Here is a 17,464-nt window from a genome sequence, read left to right on the forward strand (position 1 = left end):
GTGTCTATTGAGACCTACCACATCCCAGGCATGGGGGATACAATAGCAAATGGATGAGGCCCCAGCCATCATGGAGCTTGTATTTCAGTTGAGGGAGAAGGCAGACAAGCAAAGTAGTAAAATAGTTGCAAACTGTAGTGAGTACTAAAAAGGGACACAAACAAGGATGGAAGGAGGATATTACAGGGAAGAGTGCTTCATTTGGGTAATTAGGGGAGGTTTCTGAGGGCAGGGATCTTTGCTTCACTGCTCTCTCCTTAGCATCCAAAACATGCCTGGAATGTAGCAGGCATTCAGTAAATGAATAAGGAGATAAATCAAAACCTGAATCAAAAGGATGCTAATCATTCAAGGAGAAGGGCATTCCAGGCAGAGGAAACAGCATGAACAAAGACTCTGAAGCAACCTAACTGTCCATCAATAGATAAATGGATAAAGAAGATGTAATACATATATAGGATTATATTTAATGGAATATTACTCAGCCATAAAAAAGAATGAAATTGGGGTGCTTGGGTGTCTCAGTGGGTTAAAGTCTCTGCCCTCGGCTCAGGTCATGGACTCAGGGTCCTGGGATGGAGTCCCACATTGGGCTCTCTGCTCAGCAGGGAGCCTGCTTCCTCTTCTCTCCCTGCCTGCCTCTCTGACTACTTATAATCTCTATCAAATAAATAAATAAAATTAAAAAAAAAAAGAATGAAATCTTGTCGTTCAGGATAAGAAGGATGGACCTAGAGAGTATTATGCTAAGTGAAATAAATCAGAGAAGGACAAATACCATATGACTTCACTTTTATGTGGAATCTAAAAAACAAAACAAATGAACAAACAGAAACAGAATCATAAATACAGAGAATAATCTGGTGGCTGCCAGAGGGGAAGAGTTTAGGGGGATGGGTAATGGGGATTAAGAGTTACAAACTTCCAGTTATAAAATAAGTAAGTTATGGGGATGGAAAGTACAGCATGATGAATACCACCAATAATATTATAATAATGTTGTATTGTAACTACACTTCCCTTAGTGAGCATAGCTTAATGTGTATAGAATTGTTAAGTCACTATGCTGTATGCCTGAAACTAATATAACATTGTATGTCAACTATACCTCAACTAAAAAAAAGTCCATAGAAAAAAAGTTTAAAAATAAAATTGCAGGGGCGCCTGGGTGGCTCAGTGGGTTAAGCCGCTGCCTGTCATGATCTCAGGGTCCTGGGATCGAGCCCCACATCAGGTTCTCTGCTCAGCAGGGAGCCTGCTTCCCCCTTTCTCTCTGCCTGCCTCTCTGCCTACTTGTGATCTATCGAAAAAATAAAATCTTAAAAAAAAAATAAATAAAGTAAAATTGCAGTGTTATATGCAACTGATGAATTACTGAATACTACATCTGAAACTAATGATGTACCATATGTTGGCTAATTGAATTTAAATAAAGAAAATAAAAATAAAAATAAAATTGTATTCCTTACCTCATTTTACGGATCAGCCACTGAAGTAGGAGGAACTTATGGCCTGAGTTGAGTATACATTATTTCTTCACCCCAACTGACCTTATCAGTATTTCTTCCACTATCAAAGGCAACAATCAAAGGGACCAAATAAACCTCAAACAGGACATGCAAAACTATCATCCCATAATTATTTGGAGCCATCAAAGTGGGATAAAAATAGACTGAATTACTCAAGGACTGCAGGGTGACAACCAAGTTTATCCAACTCATTATCTTTTCTATCCTCCAACCTACAACTACAATAAGACAGAAACAAATTTGGAATTACTGTGATATTGTTATGGGGTGAAACTTATTATGAAAAATTCCCTATGTGTACAAATAGCTTAATGAAAGAGAAAATGTTAGATGTGAACTAGTTCAAAAGGAATAAATAGGTTTCCTTTAAAAAATTCAAATCAGGTGTACTTTTCATTATTGCTCCATATTAAACAGTTAACATATTTTCTTTCATTTAATTCTCACAACTACCCTGGAGGTCAATTTTAATATTTCCATTTTATAGATTGGCTTAGAGAAGAAGTCACTTACCTAAAGTCACACAAATGAAATTACCATGATAATAATGGCAAAGTCAAGTCTGACTTTTATTACTTTGTGTGTAGATATAACACCTTTAGTAATTACTTTATATTGGCATTATTTGAAAAATGGCTCATCAAGGATTCTAAATAAGTTGTTTAAACTGGAATCATCTTGGTTTCTGGGGTGTCTGGGTGGCTCAGTGGGCTAAGCATCTGTCTTTGGCTCAGGTCATGATTCCAGGGTCCTGGGACTGAGCCCCGCATCAGGCTCCCCACTCTGCAGAAAGCCTGTTTCTCCCTCTCCCTTTGCCTGTCTTTCTCCCTGCTTGTGTTCTGTCAAATAAATAAGTAAAATCTTAAAAAAATCATCCCGTTTTGAAAACAACCCCTTTATATTTTTATAGCATTTGTCACAAAGTGCTTTCATTGGATTTTTACTATATCCTTTGAGGTAGGGGAGCAGATGTAATAAGGAAATGGAGGCAAAGCACATGATTCTCTGTGTTACAGCCTCTCTCTGTTCCTCTGTGACTTGTGTGCTTCCATGCCTGGGCCCCACACTTGAGTAAAAGTCCTTTGAGGGATGGGGTTCTGCCTATATTCTCTCTATAGCCTGATGCCAGCAATCCTGTGGGCACTCAGTCACTATTTTAAACAACTTTGGTGAGGTAAAAATGATTTACAGTAAACTGCACATATTTAAAGCATTAAGTTCTGACATATGTACACATCTGTGAAACTAACACCACAATCAAGGCATTAAATATATCAAACATATCCATCACTCCCAAAAGTTTCCATGAGCACGTATGAATGAAAAAAACCCAAATCTTTGGGGACCTAAGACAGTACTGTGCTGCTTCTCTTACACTTGATGGAAGGCTATGCTTTTATATGTTATTTTGCCTGGTGTATGCTGTTATACAGTTATGGAAAAGAACTTAATTGAAGATAAAACATTTTATTTGTAGAAACCCAAAACATATATCGCTTGAAGTACATATGGAGTCTGCCATTTGGGAATTAGAACATCCTACCTGCTTCCTGATGAATCACCAACTCAGTCCTTCCAGAGATTTTGTCCGGGTCCTGCTCTTGAATCCCAGGAGGCACCCAGGTTTGCTGTCTTTATGATTACTTCCCTTTTTGCTTCCCGCTTAGGCAATTTTAAGCAGTACTGTTGCCATTGGTTTCTGTTTATCTGCTGAGAGTGATGGAGAAACTCTTAGGTTCCTGACCTAGACTGCCTGTGTTCAAATCCTGATTCTACTTCTTATAGGCTGTAGGGCTTTGGGTAGGTTACCTCTCTGCACAGAGCCTTGTAGTTTGACAGTACATTTTTGGTAAATGTTACATATAACTATTTTCTCTGAAAACTGGCTTATATACTATTCAGCCCACATGGCAGAAATGTCCAAAACTCCTGCCTCACAAGAGAATGATCCTCCCTTCCTCCCACAGCATCCCTCCTTCCCTTCCTCCTACCTCTAGTTTTTATGTCTGTACCTTTTTAGAGACTAGTCCATTAAAAGCAGAATCCTAACCAATAATACAATGATGTAATTTAGAAAACACCTACTGGGACTCAGTTGATTAAGTGTCTGATTCTTGATTTCCACTCAGGCCATGATCTCAGAGTTGCGAGATCAAGCTCTGAGTCAGGTGTGGAGCCCATTTAAGATTCTCTCCCTCCCTCTGCCTCTCCTCCCCCACCCCCCTTCTCTCTCTTCCTTTCTAAGAAAAAAAAATTTCACTAAAATTGGTTCCACTTCTCTATTTCTCTCTGGAACCAAGGAGTATTTTAAGTCTAACCTACATGAAAGGGACTATAAATATCTTTTTTGGCAAATATATGTGTATTTGTATCCATAGACATACACACACACACACTATACCTATATAGTACATATATTTAATGTGTATATACATATATGTATAAATGTATATTATATGAACACTCACAGATAAAGAACAAATCTTACTGCTTAAAGCAGACAACCAAAATCTGATATCCAATAGTCTTTAGTGAGTTACTGACTTTCGATGACATTGTTTCACTGTACATAAAGATGTTAGCTAGCATAATCTCTCCCAACGTAATAGCTAATAAAGACACATTAACGAAGCAGTCATATCAAGTGTTTTATGTATGTATGTATGTATTACTTTTGAAGTTTATTTAGTTTTTTAGTAATCTCTACACCCAATATGGGGCTCACACTCATGACCACCAAGATCAAGAGTCACATGCTCTTTCTATTGAGCCAGCCAGGTGCCTAGTCATATCAAATGCTTTAAACTGTCCTTGAAAGGGGGGGGACACAAGGAGCTCATTAACTCCCACCTTGTACATAGGATAAAGCTACTTTCTCTTTGCACCTCCTTTCCTGTGATCAAAATTCTTCCAAAGAACTGCCTATACTTAATTTCTAGTGACTCTCCTTTCTCTCTTGAGCTCACTCCAATCAGGTCTTCCTCCTATTGTCATCAAAACTGCACTTACCAAAATCACTAGTGACCTCCGTGCAGTCAAATCTAAAGGATAAATCTCAGTTCTTTCTTCATTCTATTAGTTGTTCTTTTCTTCCTGAAATACCAAGATAGCCCCCACCCACAGTTTTTTTCCTATCTCAATTTTCTTCTCTGCCTTCTTTGTTGAGTTCTCCTTTATCTTCCCAACCTTTAAAAAGTAGATATCCTCTGGGACACCTGGGTGGTTCAGTGGGTTAAGCCGCTGCCTTTGGCTCAGGTCATGATCCCAGGGTCCTGGGATCGAGTCCCGCATCGGGCTCTCTGCTCGGCAGGGTGTCTGCTTCCCTCTCTCTCTCTGCCTGCCTCTCTGCCTACTTGTGATCTCTGTCTGTCAAATAAATAAATAAAACCTTGAAAAAAAAAAGTAGATATCTTCTTCTCTTCCCAATATATATACACACACATTTGTTGGAGTTCTCATCCAGACCATAACTTTAGTATATGTGCTGCCGAAGCAAGCACCAGACCATAACTTTAAATACCTATATGCTATTGCCTGCTAAATTCATATATCTAGCCGAACTCCCACCCAAACTCCAGACACGTTTATATGTCCAATAGGCTATATAATATCGCCACTGAGATATCTGTAGGCATCTCAACAAGCCCAAAACTAAACCACTAACCTTCTGCCCCCTTAGTCCAAACCCCCATAATCTCATGTTCCCGCCACTCAGTTTTTTACTTAGTGAATTGATATTTTTAAAATGTAAATTTGATGGGGTGCCTGGGTGGCTCAGTGAGTTAAAGCCTCTACCTTTGGCTCAGATTATGATCCCGGGATCCTGGGATCGAGCCCTGCATCAGGCTCTCTGCTCGGCGGTGAGCCTGCTTCACCCCTCACTCTGCCTGCCTCTCTGACTACTTGTGATCTCTCTCATCAAATAAATAAATAAATAAATAAATAAATAAATAAATAAATAAAAAAAAAAAAAAAGTAAATTTGAGGGCACCTGGGTGGCTCAGTCAGTTAAGCATCTGCCTTTGGCTCAGGTCCTGATCCCAGGGTCCTGGGATGGAGTCCCGCATCAGGTTCCTTGATAAGCAGGGAGCCTGCTTCACCCTCTCTCTTTCTCCCTCTCAAATAAATTTTAAAAAAATGTAAATTCGATTGTTACTTTTCTGCTTAAAACTCTTCTATAGCTTCCCATTTTACTCAGAATGAAAAGTCTTTAATTGTGATCTATAAGCCCGTATCTGATCTGTCTCTACAACCACCATCTATATCAACTCTCTGATTTCATTTCCCATTGCTCTTCTTCTTGCTTACCCCACTCTATCCACAATGGTGTCCTTGCTGTTTCTTACCCATATCAAGCATATTCTCACGGCCTTTATACTTTGAATATTTTCCAGATATTCATATGTTATTCTCTAACTTCCTTTATCAGCTAGGCTTTTCCTAAATATCCCAAGTAAGATAAATCCTCTCATCTCTTTCAGTCCCCTATCCCGATTTATATTTATAACACTAAAAAAAAGCACTTTCTTGGGGCACCTGGATGGCTCAGTTGGTTTAGCATCTGCCTTAGGATCAGGTCTTGATCCCAGGGTCCTGGAATCAAGACCTGTGTCAGGCTCTCTGCTCAGTGAGGGGACTGCTTCTCCCTCTCCCTCTGCCTGTTGCTTCCCTGCTTGTATGCTCTGTCTCTGTCAAATAAATAAATAAAATCTTTAAAAAAACCCAACAACTTTATTTTGAAACATTGTAGATTCATAGACAGTTGTAAGAAATAATACAGATAGATTCTGCATATTCTTTACTCAGTTTCCTCCAATGGTCACATTTTATAAAGCTATAGTACAATATCCCCGACTAGGATACTGACATTGATACAGAACATTTCCACAGTTCCATCACCACAGGGCTTGTGTCACTCTTTTATAGCCACACCCACTTCCCTCCAACCTCCACCGCAGCTGTAACCCCTGGCAACCACTAATCTGTTCTCCATTTCTATAGTTTTGTTATTTCAAGAATGTTACATAAATGGAATTATACAGTATTAACCTTTCGGGATTGCCTTTTTCTAGTCAGCATAATTCTCTGGAGATTCATCCAAGTTGTTGTGTCATAGCATTTTTTTTTTTTACCACCTAACATATATATTTATTGCTAAGTTCCCTGACAGCAGGGAATCCATTTTACACATTATACTCTTAATGTAGAATAGTATAAATATTTGTTGAATAAATGAAGTCCAAACTCCTTAACATGGCCTAAAAGACCCCAAATGAAACATGCTCACCTTTGCAATCTCATCTGGCACTTCCATGACACCCCCTATTCTGCTACCCAAATCCCATACAGACCTCATTTATGACGAGATTGCCTATACACTCTTGTTTTATCACATTTGCTGTTTAGAACAGTGGGTTCTCAAACTTTGGTGTACTTGAGAATCACTTGGATGGTCAGGTTTTTGTTTTTGTTTTAAGATTTTACTTATTTGAGAGGGAATGAGTGTGTGTGTGAGAGAGAGAGAGAGAGAGAGAGAAAGCAAGCAAGCAGGCAGGGGTAGGGACAGAGGGAGAGGGAGACAATCTCAAGTAGAGAGATTGTCCACACTGAGGATGGAGCCTGATGGGGCACTTGATCTCAGGACCCAGAGATTATGACCTGAACTGAAACCAAGAGTTGGAGGCTTAACCAACTGAGCCACCCAGGTGCCCTAGATGGTCAGGCTTATTAAAACATCGATTGTTAGCTTTTACCCTAAGTTTTTTATTAAGTAGTTCTGTGATAGGGCCTAAGAACCTGAATTTTTGACAAGTTCCCAGGTGAATGTTGATGTTGCTGGTCCATGAATCAATCACACTTTGAAAATCCCTGTTAGAACATTTTTTATTTCCCTCCCCCATTCACTTGCCTAGTATTTTACTTAACCTTCAGTCCTTCTCTTACCCCAGAACAGGGTGTTCTATAGTACACTCTACTTACCCTATCACATCATTTATCTCACGATATTACAGTATCCTAGTTATGTGTGCTTCTCTACTACCAGCCTGTATCCTCAGCACCTCGCACTGTATGACACAGAGTAGGCACTCAATGTATATGATGACTGAATAGGTTACTTAATCTGGGTACTTTAAAAGAGTCAACTGAAACAGTACCATCACAGTCAGAGGATATTTAGAAGGAAAGGAGTCTATGTGGTAGAAATAAAAACATCAAGGATCCCTTCAATTCTTGGAACACTGAAAAATTTTTTTAAAAAATTAAAAAAAAAAAAAAACAAAGGATCCCTTCATTGATAAGTTGAAGGAAAAATACAGCAATTTTTTAAGTTAAGATTTTCTAGGAACTGTTAGTGCTTGTTGCAATTGTTTTCAACTAAAACATCACACACTGAAATAATGACTGATGACAAAGCTCAAGCATGCAAGTTAATGGGCCATCTGGGTGGCTCAGTTGGTTGAGCAATGAGTGTCTGACTCTTAGTTTTGGCTCAGGTTATGATCTGAGGATCCTGGGATGGAGTCCTACTCTAGGCTCTAAGCTCTGGGCTTAGCACAAAGTCTGCTTAAGATTTTCTCTCTTGGGATGCCTGTGTGGCTCAGTGGGTTAAGCTACTACCTTCGGCTCAGGTCATGATCCCAAAGTCCTGGGATCGAGTCCCACATGGGCTCCTTGCTAGGCAGGGAGCCTGCTTCTCTCTCTGCCTCTGCCTGCCTCTCTGCCTGCTTGTGTGCTCTCTCTCTCTCTCTCTCCTTCTCTCTGACAAATAAATAAATAAAATATTTTAAAAAAAAAAGATTTTCTCTCTTCATCTTCCACTCTCCCTCTTCTCTCTCTCTCTTTCTCAAATAAATAAGCAAAATCTTAGGGAAAAAAAGAATATAAGTTAAGATATTTTACCCATTACTTTTTCAATAATTATTTCAAAATCTATTTTGTTCTTCTAAAAATGTACTTCTTTGCCTTCAGACTAAACATCCCAAATCACAGGACTATCTAACACAGCCAGGACTTCAAAGAAGACTTTCACTGACCCCAAGAGCTGGCCAGTTGTTGAAATCTGAACATATTTGCTTGCATAGGTCTATAAATCATTACCTGAAATTCCAAAATCCAGAAAAGCTTTAGAAACCTAAAGTTTTTCATAAGGCTAAGGCAAACTCATTTAGCAGAAAATCTGACCTGATATATAATCTATATATATGCAGATATTATATAGATTATATAGCCTTTATTTTATCATACTTAGGGTTAATACTAATGCATTCTTATTGGCATGACTATTAATATGTTTCATTATAAGATGCTACTCCGCACCCACTGAGGTATTACAGAAAATATGGTATGTGCATTATATTCAAGCCTAAAATCTAACAATTCTGAGTTCTGAAACACATCTGGCCCAAGGGTTTTAGATAAAGGAGAATGCCTATATTAAGTATGAGATATTGATTTCTCTTACTCTCTATTTTTTTATCTACTATATTCAAAATATGTACCCAAATAATGCCCTATATTTATTATTTTGTATCTGAAAAGTGGTCTTATTGAAAAGTGCTTTCCTTGTTTTATCTGTTTTAATATCAGCTAAACATTGTTGAAAACTCCATGTTTCTTATTCACATGTGAGACTTTTCAAATCAGTTTACAGGAAATGCTATACTTCTTGGGATCCTTGTGGCTCATTTCCATCAGATGAATCATCATCATCCTCACATGAATCATAAGCAGAACAATTTAAAGTATAGAACTAAAAAATATATTTAGTAGGAACACTATTTCAAAATGCATTTAAAAGACTAATTCACATTTACAAACCACTGACATCTAGCAGTCTCAGCTGATGAAAGTAAAATTTTTATAGATTAAGATGTAAAAGGAACAACAGTAAACATATTATCATTATAAAGAGCAAAAAACAACTAAAATATATTTAGGAATGAACTGAACAAGAAATATGCAGGATTTTTAAAAAAATATTTTATTTATTTATTTGACAGAGACTCAGGGAGAGAGGGAACACAAGCAGGGGCAGTGGGAGAGGGAGAGGGAGAAGCAGGCTTTCCACTAAGCAGGGAGCCTGATGTGGGGCTTGATTCCAGGACCCTGTCATGACCTGAGCTGAAGGCAGACGCTTAACGTCTGAAATGTGCAGGACTTATGTAAAGAAAATGCTACTGAGAAACCAAAAGAAAATGGGTAAATCAAGGGGCTGTGTTTTTAGATGGCATAATTGGTTTCAAAAGGAAAAGTAATCAGGTGAATTTAAAGTGAAAGAAGTTTATTTGAAGGAAGAGAGGTATCTTGAATAGATCCCCAAGAGCAGAAAGGGTAACAAGGTCTTAGTAGGGGCAAACCAGGCCATGGAAAGCCCCAGAATCTCAGGCAGCTGCCCTGCCACCCTCTTCTGGCTTCTTAGCTCTGCTTCTTTCCTGCCTCTCAGGGCCCACTTTCTCTACGCTACCTATCTGTGGGTCAAACCTCTCTCCCTGCTTTACCTTTGTGTCATCATTTTCTAGGTCAAGAGACCAGGTAAGACTAATTGCAAACTTCTGGGAGAAACAATCTGATTGGACCAGCTTTCTACCAACCTGCTAGTCTAATCAGCTATAGCAGAGGAGGGGAGGGTCAAGTAGACATCTACTCATTCACAGAAGATAAAGAAAGATGCATTCTGGGACATGGGGGAGTAGTGCAGACAAGTTGAAGGACATGTCTGTTACAGATGAGCAGATTCCATATTGTGGAGAGGCAATATGACATAGAGGTAAAAAGCACAGGCTCTGTTTCCTGACCTCAACAAGTAATCTATGCATGAGTTTCCTCATCTGTGAAATGAGGGTGGTAACAATCGAGTTCTGTAGATTAAAAAACACAAACAACACTAAAAAAAAAAACCCCTACAGAGTTATTTTTATAATATGCCCATTTTCCCTAAATTAATCCAAAAAATTAATGCAATTTCAATCAAAATCACAACTCTTCTAATTTGACAAAGTAAGTTTAAAGTTACTATGAAAGAGACAATGAAACACTGTATCTATTATCTATGGCAAGGATGACACAGAGTAGAATGGGAAGAGAACATAGACTGATGCAAGTTACTGGTAATGTTGTAGTTCTTAGGTTGGTGGTTTGCTTCATGTTATTATTTTTTTAAAGATTTTATTTATTTGACAGAGAGATCACAAGTAGGCAGAGAAGCAGGCAGAGAGAGAGGAGGAAGCAGGCTCTCCACCGAGCAGAGAGCCCGATGGGGGACTCGGTCCCAGGACCCTGAGATCATGACCTGAGCCGAAGGCAGAGGCTTAACCCACTGAGCCACCTAGGCATTCCTCATGTTATGTTTTTTAAGTTTTCTACATATCAAATATATTTTTAAAAGACAGTTCTTAAAGAATACTCCCCAAAAGGAATCTATTAAGCAGGGATTTACCCCACCAGAAATTTAAAAACAATGTTAAGATATATTAAAATAATAATATTGCCATCTAGTAACAAATAAATCAATGTTATAGAAAATAAAGTACACATGGAAACAGTGCAGTACAGATTTTAAATCTATAGTGAAGATTGAGTATTTTTTTTAAAGATTTTATTTATTTATTTGACAGAGAGAGAGAGAGATCACAAGTAGGCAGAGAGGCAGGCAGAAAGAGAGGGGGAAGCAGGCTCCCCGTTGAGCAAAGAGCCTGATGCAGGGCTTGATCCCAGGACCCTGAGATGATGACCTGAGCCGAAGGCAGAGGCTTAACCCACTGAGCCACCCAGGTGTCCCTCAAATAAATAAACAAAATCTTTTTTTAAAAAAATCCCATCACCTTAAACTTCTACTTATTTTACTTACCTATGGGTTCTGATTCTGATTAATTCTACATATACTGAGTTTTTACATAGTACAAAATTGTGCATAATTTTATGGTATACACTTTATATAACCTTACCACATATTTTTTCTTGTATTCCTAGTTATCTTTATATTTAGTGTACAAATCATGTCAGGAGAGTCCATTCTCCTCTACTCCACTTCCCTCTCCCCCTTCTAAATAAGTTTCTTGGAAAGTTATGACCAGGAGGGGCGCCTCAGTGGCTCAGTGGGTTAAAACCTCTGCCTTCGGCTCGGGTCATGATCCCAGGGTCCTGGTATCGAGCCCCGCATTGGGCTCTCTGCTCAGCAGGGAGACTGCTTACCCTCCTCCCCCTGCCGCCTGAATCTATGCCTATTTGTGCTCTCTCTCTCTCTCTCTGTCAAATAAATAAATTAAAAAAGAGAAAAGAAAAGAAAAAAAAGTTATAACCAGGAAAAAAAAAAGAAAGAAAGAAAGAAGAAAGCTATGACCAGGGACTCATGGGTGGCTCATCCTGTTAAGTCTCTGCCTTCGTTCGGCTCAGGTCATGATCCTAGGATTCTGGAATCAGTGCACATCAAGCTCCTTGCTCAGTGAGGAGCCTGCTTCTCCCTCTGCCTGCCATTCCCTCTGCTTGTGCCCTCACTCTCTCCTCTCTCTCTCTGACAAATAAACAAATAAAATCTTTAAAAAAAAAAAGTGATGATGATTTACAGTTGTCTCTTGAACAACACAGGAATTAGGGGCACCAACTCCTCCCAAGTAGAAAATCCACACATAACTCTTGACTCCCCCCAAACTTTGTTATTATTATTATTTAAGTAGGCTCCATGTCCAGTGTGGAGCCCAACAGAGGGCCTAAATTCACCACCCTGAGATCAAGATGTGAGCTGAGGTCAAAAGTTGGACACCTAACAAATTGAGCCACCCAGGCACCCCAAAAATCTTTATTAATAATAAACTGACTATCTTACTGACAACATAAACTGCTAACACATATTTTGTACAATAAAGTAAGCCAGAGAAAAATATTAAGGAAATCATAAGGAAAATACATTTACAGTACTATACTGTATCAAAAAAAAATCCACATATAAGTGGATGGAAGCAGTTCAAATCTGTGTTATTCAAGAGTCAACTGTACTTTCTCAAGTGAATTTTAGTATCATTTTCTTAAGATCTATTTTTTTGCATTTTAATTTAAACTTTTGACATACAAATAACTTAGAGATGAATTGTATTCTTTGCTATGTTAGTCCATCTGACGTTATATGTTCTTCCTTTTTGCAAGACTTTTCTCTCCTTCAGCAAATGACCACCATAGGCCATATTAAAAAATGGTAATAATGGGGCACCTGGGTGGCTCAGTGGGTTAAGCCTCTGCCTTCAGCTCAGGTCATGATCTCAGGGTCTTGGGATGGAGCCCTGCATCGGGCTCTCTGCTCAGCAGGGAGCCTCCTTCCTTCTCTCTCTCTCTGCCTGCCTCTCTGACTACTTCTGATCCCTGTCAAATAAATGAAGTCTTTAAAATAAAACAATACCCATAGTTGAATTCTCTAAACTGAACCCCCACCATGTTATAAGGTGGAAGATGTAGCTGCGTTTAAAAAAAAAAAAAAAAAAGGTAATAACGTGTGGCTTAGTTGGTTAAGCATCTGCCTTCAACTCAGGTCATGATCCTGGGATCCTGGGATTGTGCCCCACATTAGGCTCTCTGCTCAGTGGGGAACCTCCTTCTCCCACTACCCCTCCCCTTACCGCCTGTGCTCTCTCAAGCTCTCTCTCTCTATCTGAAATAAATAAATAAAATCTTTAAAAATATGGTAATATTTGTAATTACATTTCATTCAAAGGTTAATATTCCTAATATACAAAAACACTTATAATTTTTAAATGTAAATACTTCAGTTTTAAACCAGGAGTAATTGCACAAAAACAGAGCCAATAAATATACGAATGATGTTGTTTTATAGTCAACAAAAATGTAAATTAAAACAAGATGACAAAGATGATAAAAATGTTCAAAAGGTGATAAAGATCTCAAAGCCTAACAGTACTGAAGATTAGCAAGAAGTTGAAGACACAGGTAGAAAAGTAATAAATATATCTCATGGGGAGAGTCTGATAACATCATCTAGACTCTTCTTATAAGAGAGTATTCTGTGGGGTGCCTGGGTGGCTCAGTGGGTTAAAGCCTCTGCCTTCAGCTCAGGTCATGATCTCAGAGTCTTGGCATCAAGTCCGGCATCGGGCTCTCTGCTCAGCAGGGAGCCTGCTTCCACCTCTCTCTCTCTCTGCCTGCCTCTCTGCCTACTTATGATCTCTGCCTGTCAAATAAATAAATAAAATCTTAAAAAAAAAAAAGGAGTTATTCCTTTCATCCAGTAATTATATTGCCATGAATTTATTATAAGGAAATAATCAGAAATATGTACAGATTTATCTATGAGAATAATTATCTAGAAGAGTTTTTAAAATGAGTATTATTCTTTTTTTTTAAATTTAAATTCTAGTTATTTAACACTTAGGGTAATACTGGTTTCAGAAGCAGAATTTAGTGATTCATCACTTACATATAACACCCAGTACAAGGGCACCTGGCGAGGAACCTGGGTGGCTCAGTGGGTTAAACTGCTGCCTTTCACTCTGGTCATGATCCCAGCGTCCTGGGATAGAGCCCCATATTGGGTTCCCCTCTGAGCGAGAAGCAGGCTACTTCTCCCTCTCCAGCTCCCCCACGCTTGTGTTCCCTCTCTCACTATCTCTGTCATAAACGAATCTCTAAAAACAACAACAACAAAAAAAAAACAAGGGCACCTGGATGGCTTAGTTAGCAGCACCCCTGATTCCTGATCAGGCCATGATCCCACGGTAGTGAGATCAAGCCCCTCATGGTACTCTGTGCTGAGCACGGAGTCTGCTTTGGAGTTTTTTTCTTTCTCTCTCTCTCCCTGCTCCTATCCTGCTTGCACACACACACACACTCTCTCAAAATTAATAAATAAATATTAACACCCAGTACTTAACCACAAGTCCCCTCCTTAATACCCATCACCCATTTAGCCCATCCGCCACCACCTACTTCCCTCCAGCAGCCTTCAGTTTGTTCTCTATAGATAAGAGTCTCTTATGGTTTGCCTCTCTCTCCGTTTTTTCTCTCCATCTCCTTTGTTCATCTGTTTTGTTTCTTAAATTCCATATGAGTGAAATCATATGGCATGTCTTTCTCTTATTTTCTTTAGCATAATACACTCCAGCTCCATCCACATCATTACGAATGGCGAGATTTCATTCCTTTTGATGACATCTTGTATTATTTTACATGTGAAAAACTGTAAATACCCTAAAAGTCCAACAATTTAAGGACTGGTTGAACAAATTATATCCACACAGCCATTAAAAATGATTATTTAAATTTACCTGGAATGCTAGGAGACACTTCTGTCTTTAAAAACAAAACAAAACAGAACAGAAAAAAACTTTATGTGCCTATGTGAAGTCTCCCAATTTTAAATACCAGGGTGTTAATACTGTTATTTCTGGGTGGTGAGATTGTGGGTGAGTGGTGAGTTCAACTTTCTTTTATAAACATTTATGTACTTACTATCAGTTTTGCAAGGAGCAGGCACTTTTTGAAAGCAGTTTTCTTCTTATCATCATAAAATACAAGGGAACTATTACTTTGAGGGGCTGGGTCGGGGGATGGGGGGGGGCGCGGGGCGAGGAGCGGGCGCGGGGCGAGGAGCGGGCACGGGGCGAGGACCCGCAGGGACTGGGCGGGGTGAAAAGGCTGGCGAACGCGGGAGCCCCGCCTTGCGGCGCACGCAGAACGGAAACACGCCATGCGGAACCTTGGGAATTCTGGGTAATGCACGGAGGCCGCATTACTTCACGAGAACTTGTCATTTGAAAGAAAAACTAATTACCGCTTTCTTTTAACACATCATTTGCTATTGACTTAAGCCGGTGTAGGGACTTTCTATCTAGAGAGGCGAAAGGGGAAAAGTATGAAGAGGGAAAGGTGTTTTCTTGAAAGTGAAAAACCCTACCTCACTTCCCACCCTTCCCCCACCACCCGCTTTCCCTCCCTCGGGAGGGTCTCAAGGCCGCCTCGGGGAAGGGCGTTTCTATGGGCGACGACTTGAGAGCAAGTAGGGAAGGGAAGGTCCGCTTGCAGGCTTTTGTATTAGGAAGCTGCCCTTACGGGAAGACGGACGCGCGCGGAGCTGGGGGCGTAGAGGCGAGGCGCGCTCTGATTGGCCAGGCTCCTCCCAGCGCGCGCCGGGAGGCCGGGCGGGAGCGCGCTCGCGGGCCTGTCACTCTCGCGCCCTACTCGGGGCGCGGGTTGGGGACCTTGGCGGTGGGAGGGGACTGACTGGTTCATGCTTGTTCTTGAATTGGGAGCGTCTTAATCTTCCTCGCACCCGAGGTTAGCGGGCCGCAGGAGTCAAGCGAGGTTTTCCACCACCACCCCCTCCCCGAGGCCGGACCCACTGCAGACGTGGGACTGCGGAGGAGGAGGAAGGGAAGGCGAGGCCCAGGTTGAAGGGTCGGGCCAGCTACTGGCTGCTGCATGGGTTAGCCATGGGCCGGGAAAGCGGGGAGGGGAAAGACCTACTACACCCAACCAGAGAGGCTGTTAAGTGGCGAGGCCTTAGAGATGAACAGGCACACGCTCCTGTACTCATGTAGGAACCAGATAGAACTACGCTTGTGTTTGGGATGAAAGTTGATAACCAATTTTTGAATGATTACGATTCAAAATCTTTGGGTTTGAGATATCAATAGGACATTAGGTGGAAAGGTTGACGTTTTTTAAGGCAATCTCTCTGAATTACCCTGTAGAAATACCCTGATTTGTTACCCTGGGTGGCTCAATTTGTTAAGTGTCTACTACCTTCTGCTTAGGTCATGATCCCAGGGTCCTGGGATCCATCCCCTCATGAGGCTCCCCGCTCAGTGGGGAGCCTACTTCACCCTTTCCTCCCTGCTCTGTTTGCTCTGTCGCTATTTCTGTGTTTGTCTCTCTCTCAAATAAATAAAATCTTTTTTTTTTTTAAAGATTTTATTTATTTATTTGACAGAGAGAGATCACAAGTAGGCAGAGAGGCAGGCAGAGAGAGAGGAAGGGAAGCAGGCTCCCTGCTGAGCAGAGAGTCCGATGTGGGACTCGATCCCAGGACCCTGAGATCATGACCTGAGCCGAAGGCAGCGGCTTAACACACTGAGCCACCCAGGCGCCCTAAATAAAATCTTAAAAACAATCCGTGAACAGCGTTGTAAAATTCATGCTGTTCTCTTTGGCAAATTATCTAACTTTATGGTGATTGATCAGTAACTCTACTCTAAACGTCTAATTATTCTGTCTCAGAGAGTGGACAGGAACCAATAAAGTTTGGGGGAAGTAACACCTCAGCTGGAGGCCTGACAACCCCACAAGGCTTGCAGATCAAAGATTTCTAGACCACCATCTGGTGAATGATGTTAAAACGGAAAATTAAGAGCTCATTCATCTAGGAAACCCTTAAGCACTTAAACACAAATTATGTAATTAAGTGATGGAAACTGTATGGTAGATTGTATTGATTCTTTAATTTTATTATAATTTTAAAATTCTTTTAATCTGTAGACATCAGAGAGCCTTTTACTATTCTTGGATTTTTTTTTTATTCTTGGAATATTAAGTGAAATGAAATATTTTATTTCAAAAATTGCAAAAGTTTTATGAACATTGGGGAGGGTATGTGCTATGGTGAGTGCTGTGAAGTGTGTAAGCCTGATGATTCACATACCTGTACCCCTGAGGCAAATAATACATTGTATATTAATAAAAAAATTTTTTTTAATTTTTAAAAATTGCAAAAGTTTGAACATAATTACATTTATTTTGAGGAAGAGACTTAAATCTTAACATTTCAAGGTTTTTTAAATATAAATGTTCAAAAAATAAATAATTAGATGTTAATTTGGGCACATTAGAAAATACAGCTAAATCAGTAGAAGGGGGAAAAATCCATTAATCCCAATCCCCCGAGTTAACTGCTGTTACTATTTTAGTGTTATGTTCCTGTTGTTTTTTCCTATCTT

The 17,464-nt window shown here is 39.9% G+C and overlaps 1 long non-coding RNA gene across 1 annotated transcript in view; it reads right to left on the reverse strand.

The window, feature by feature from the left end:
- LOC101693879 overlaps positions 1–15,095 on the reverse strand; it is a 59,938-nt gene extending 44,843 nt beyond the window's left edge. Inside the window, exons 1-3 of the long non-coding RNA XR_006606045.1 lie at positions 14,982–15,095; positions 3,073–3,239; positions 1,470–1,569 (exon numbers count right to left, since the gene is read on the reverse strand). This is a non-coding gene — a long non-coding RNA (uncharacterized LOC101693879). The remainder of the gene's footprint in view (positions 1–1,469; positions 1,570–3,072; positions 3,240–14,981) is intronic.
- Positions 15,096–17,464: the final 2,369 nt, after the last annotated feature.

Source organism: Mustela putorius, unplaced genomic scaffold, assembly GCF_011764305.1.
Source record: "Mustela putorius furo isolate JIRA1106 unplaced genomic scaffold, ASM1176430v1.1 tig00000224_pilon_pilon_pilon, whole genome shotgun sequence".
Classification (NCBI taxonomy): Eukaryota; Metazoa; Chordata; class Mammalia; order Carnivora; family Mustelidae; genus Mustela; species Mustela putorius.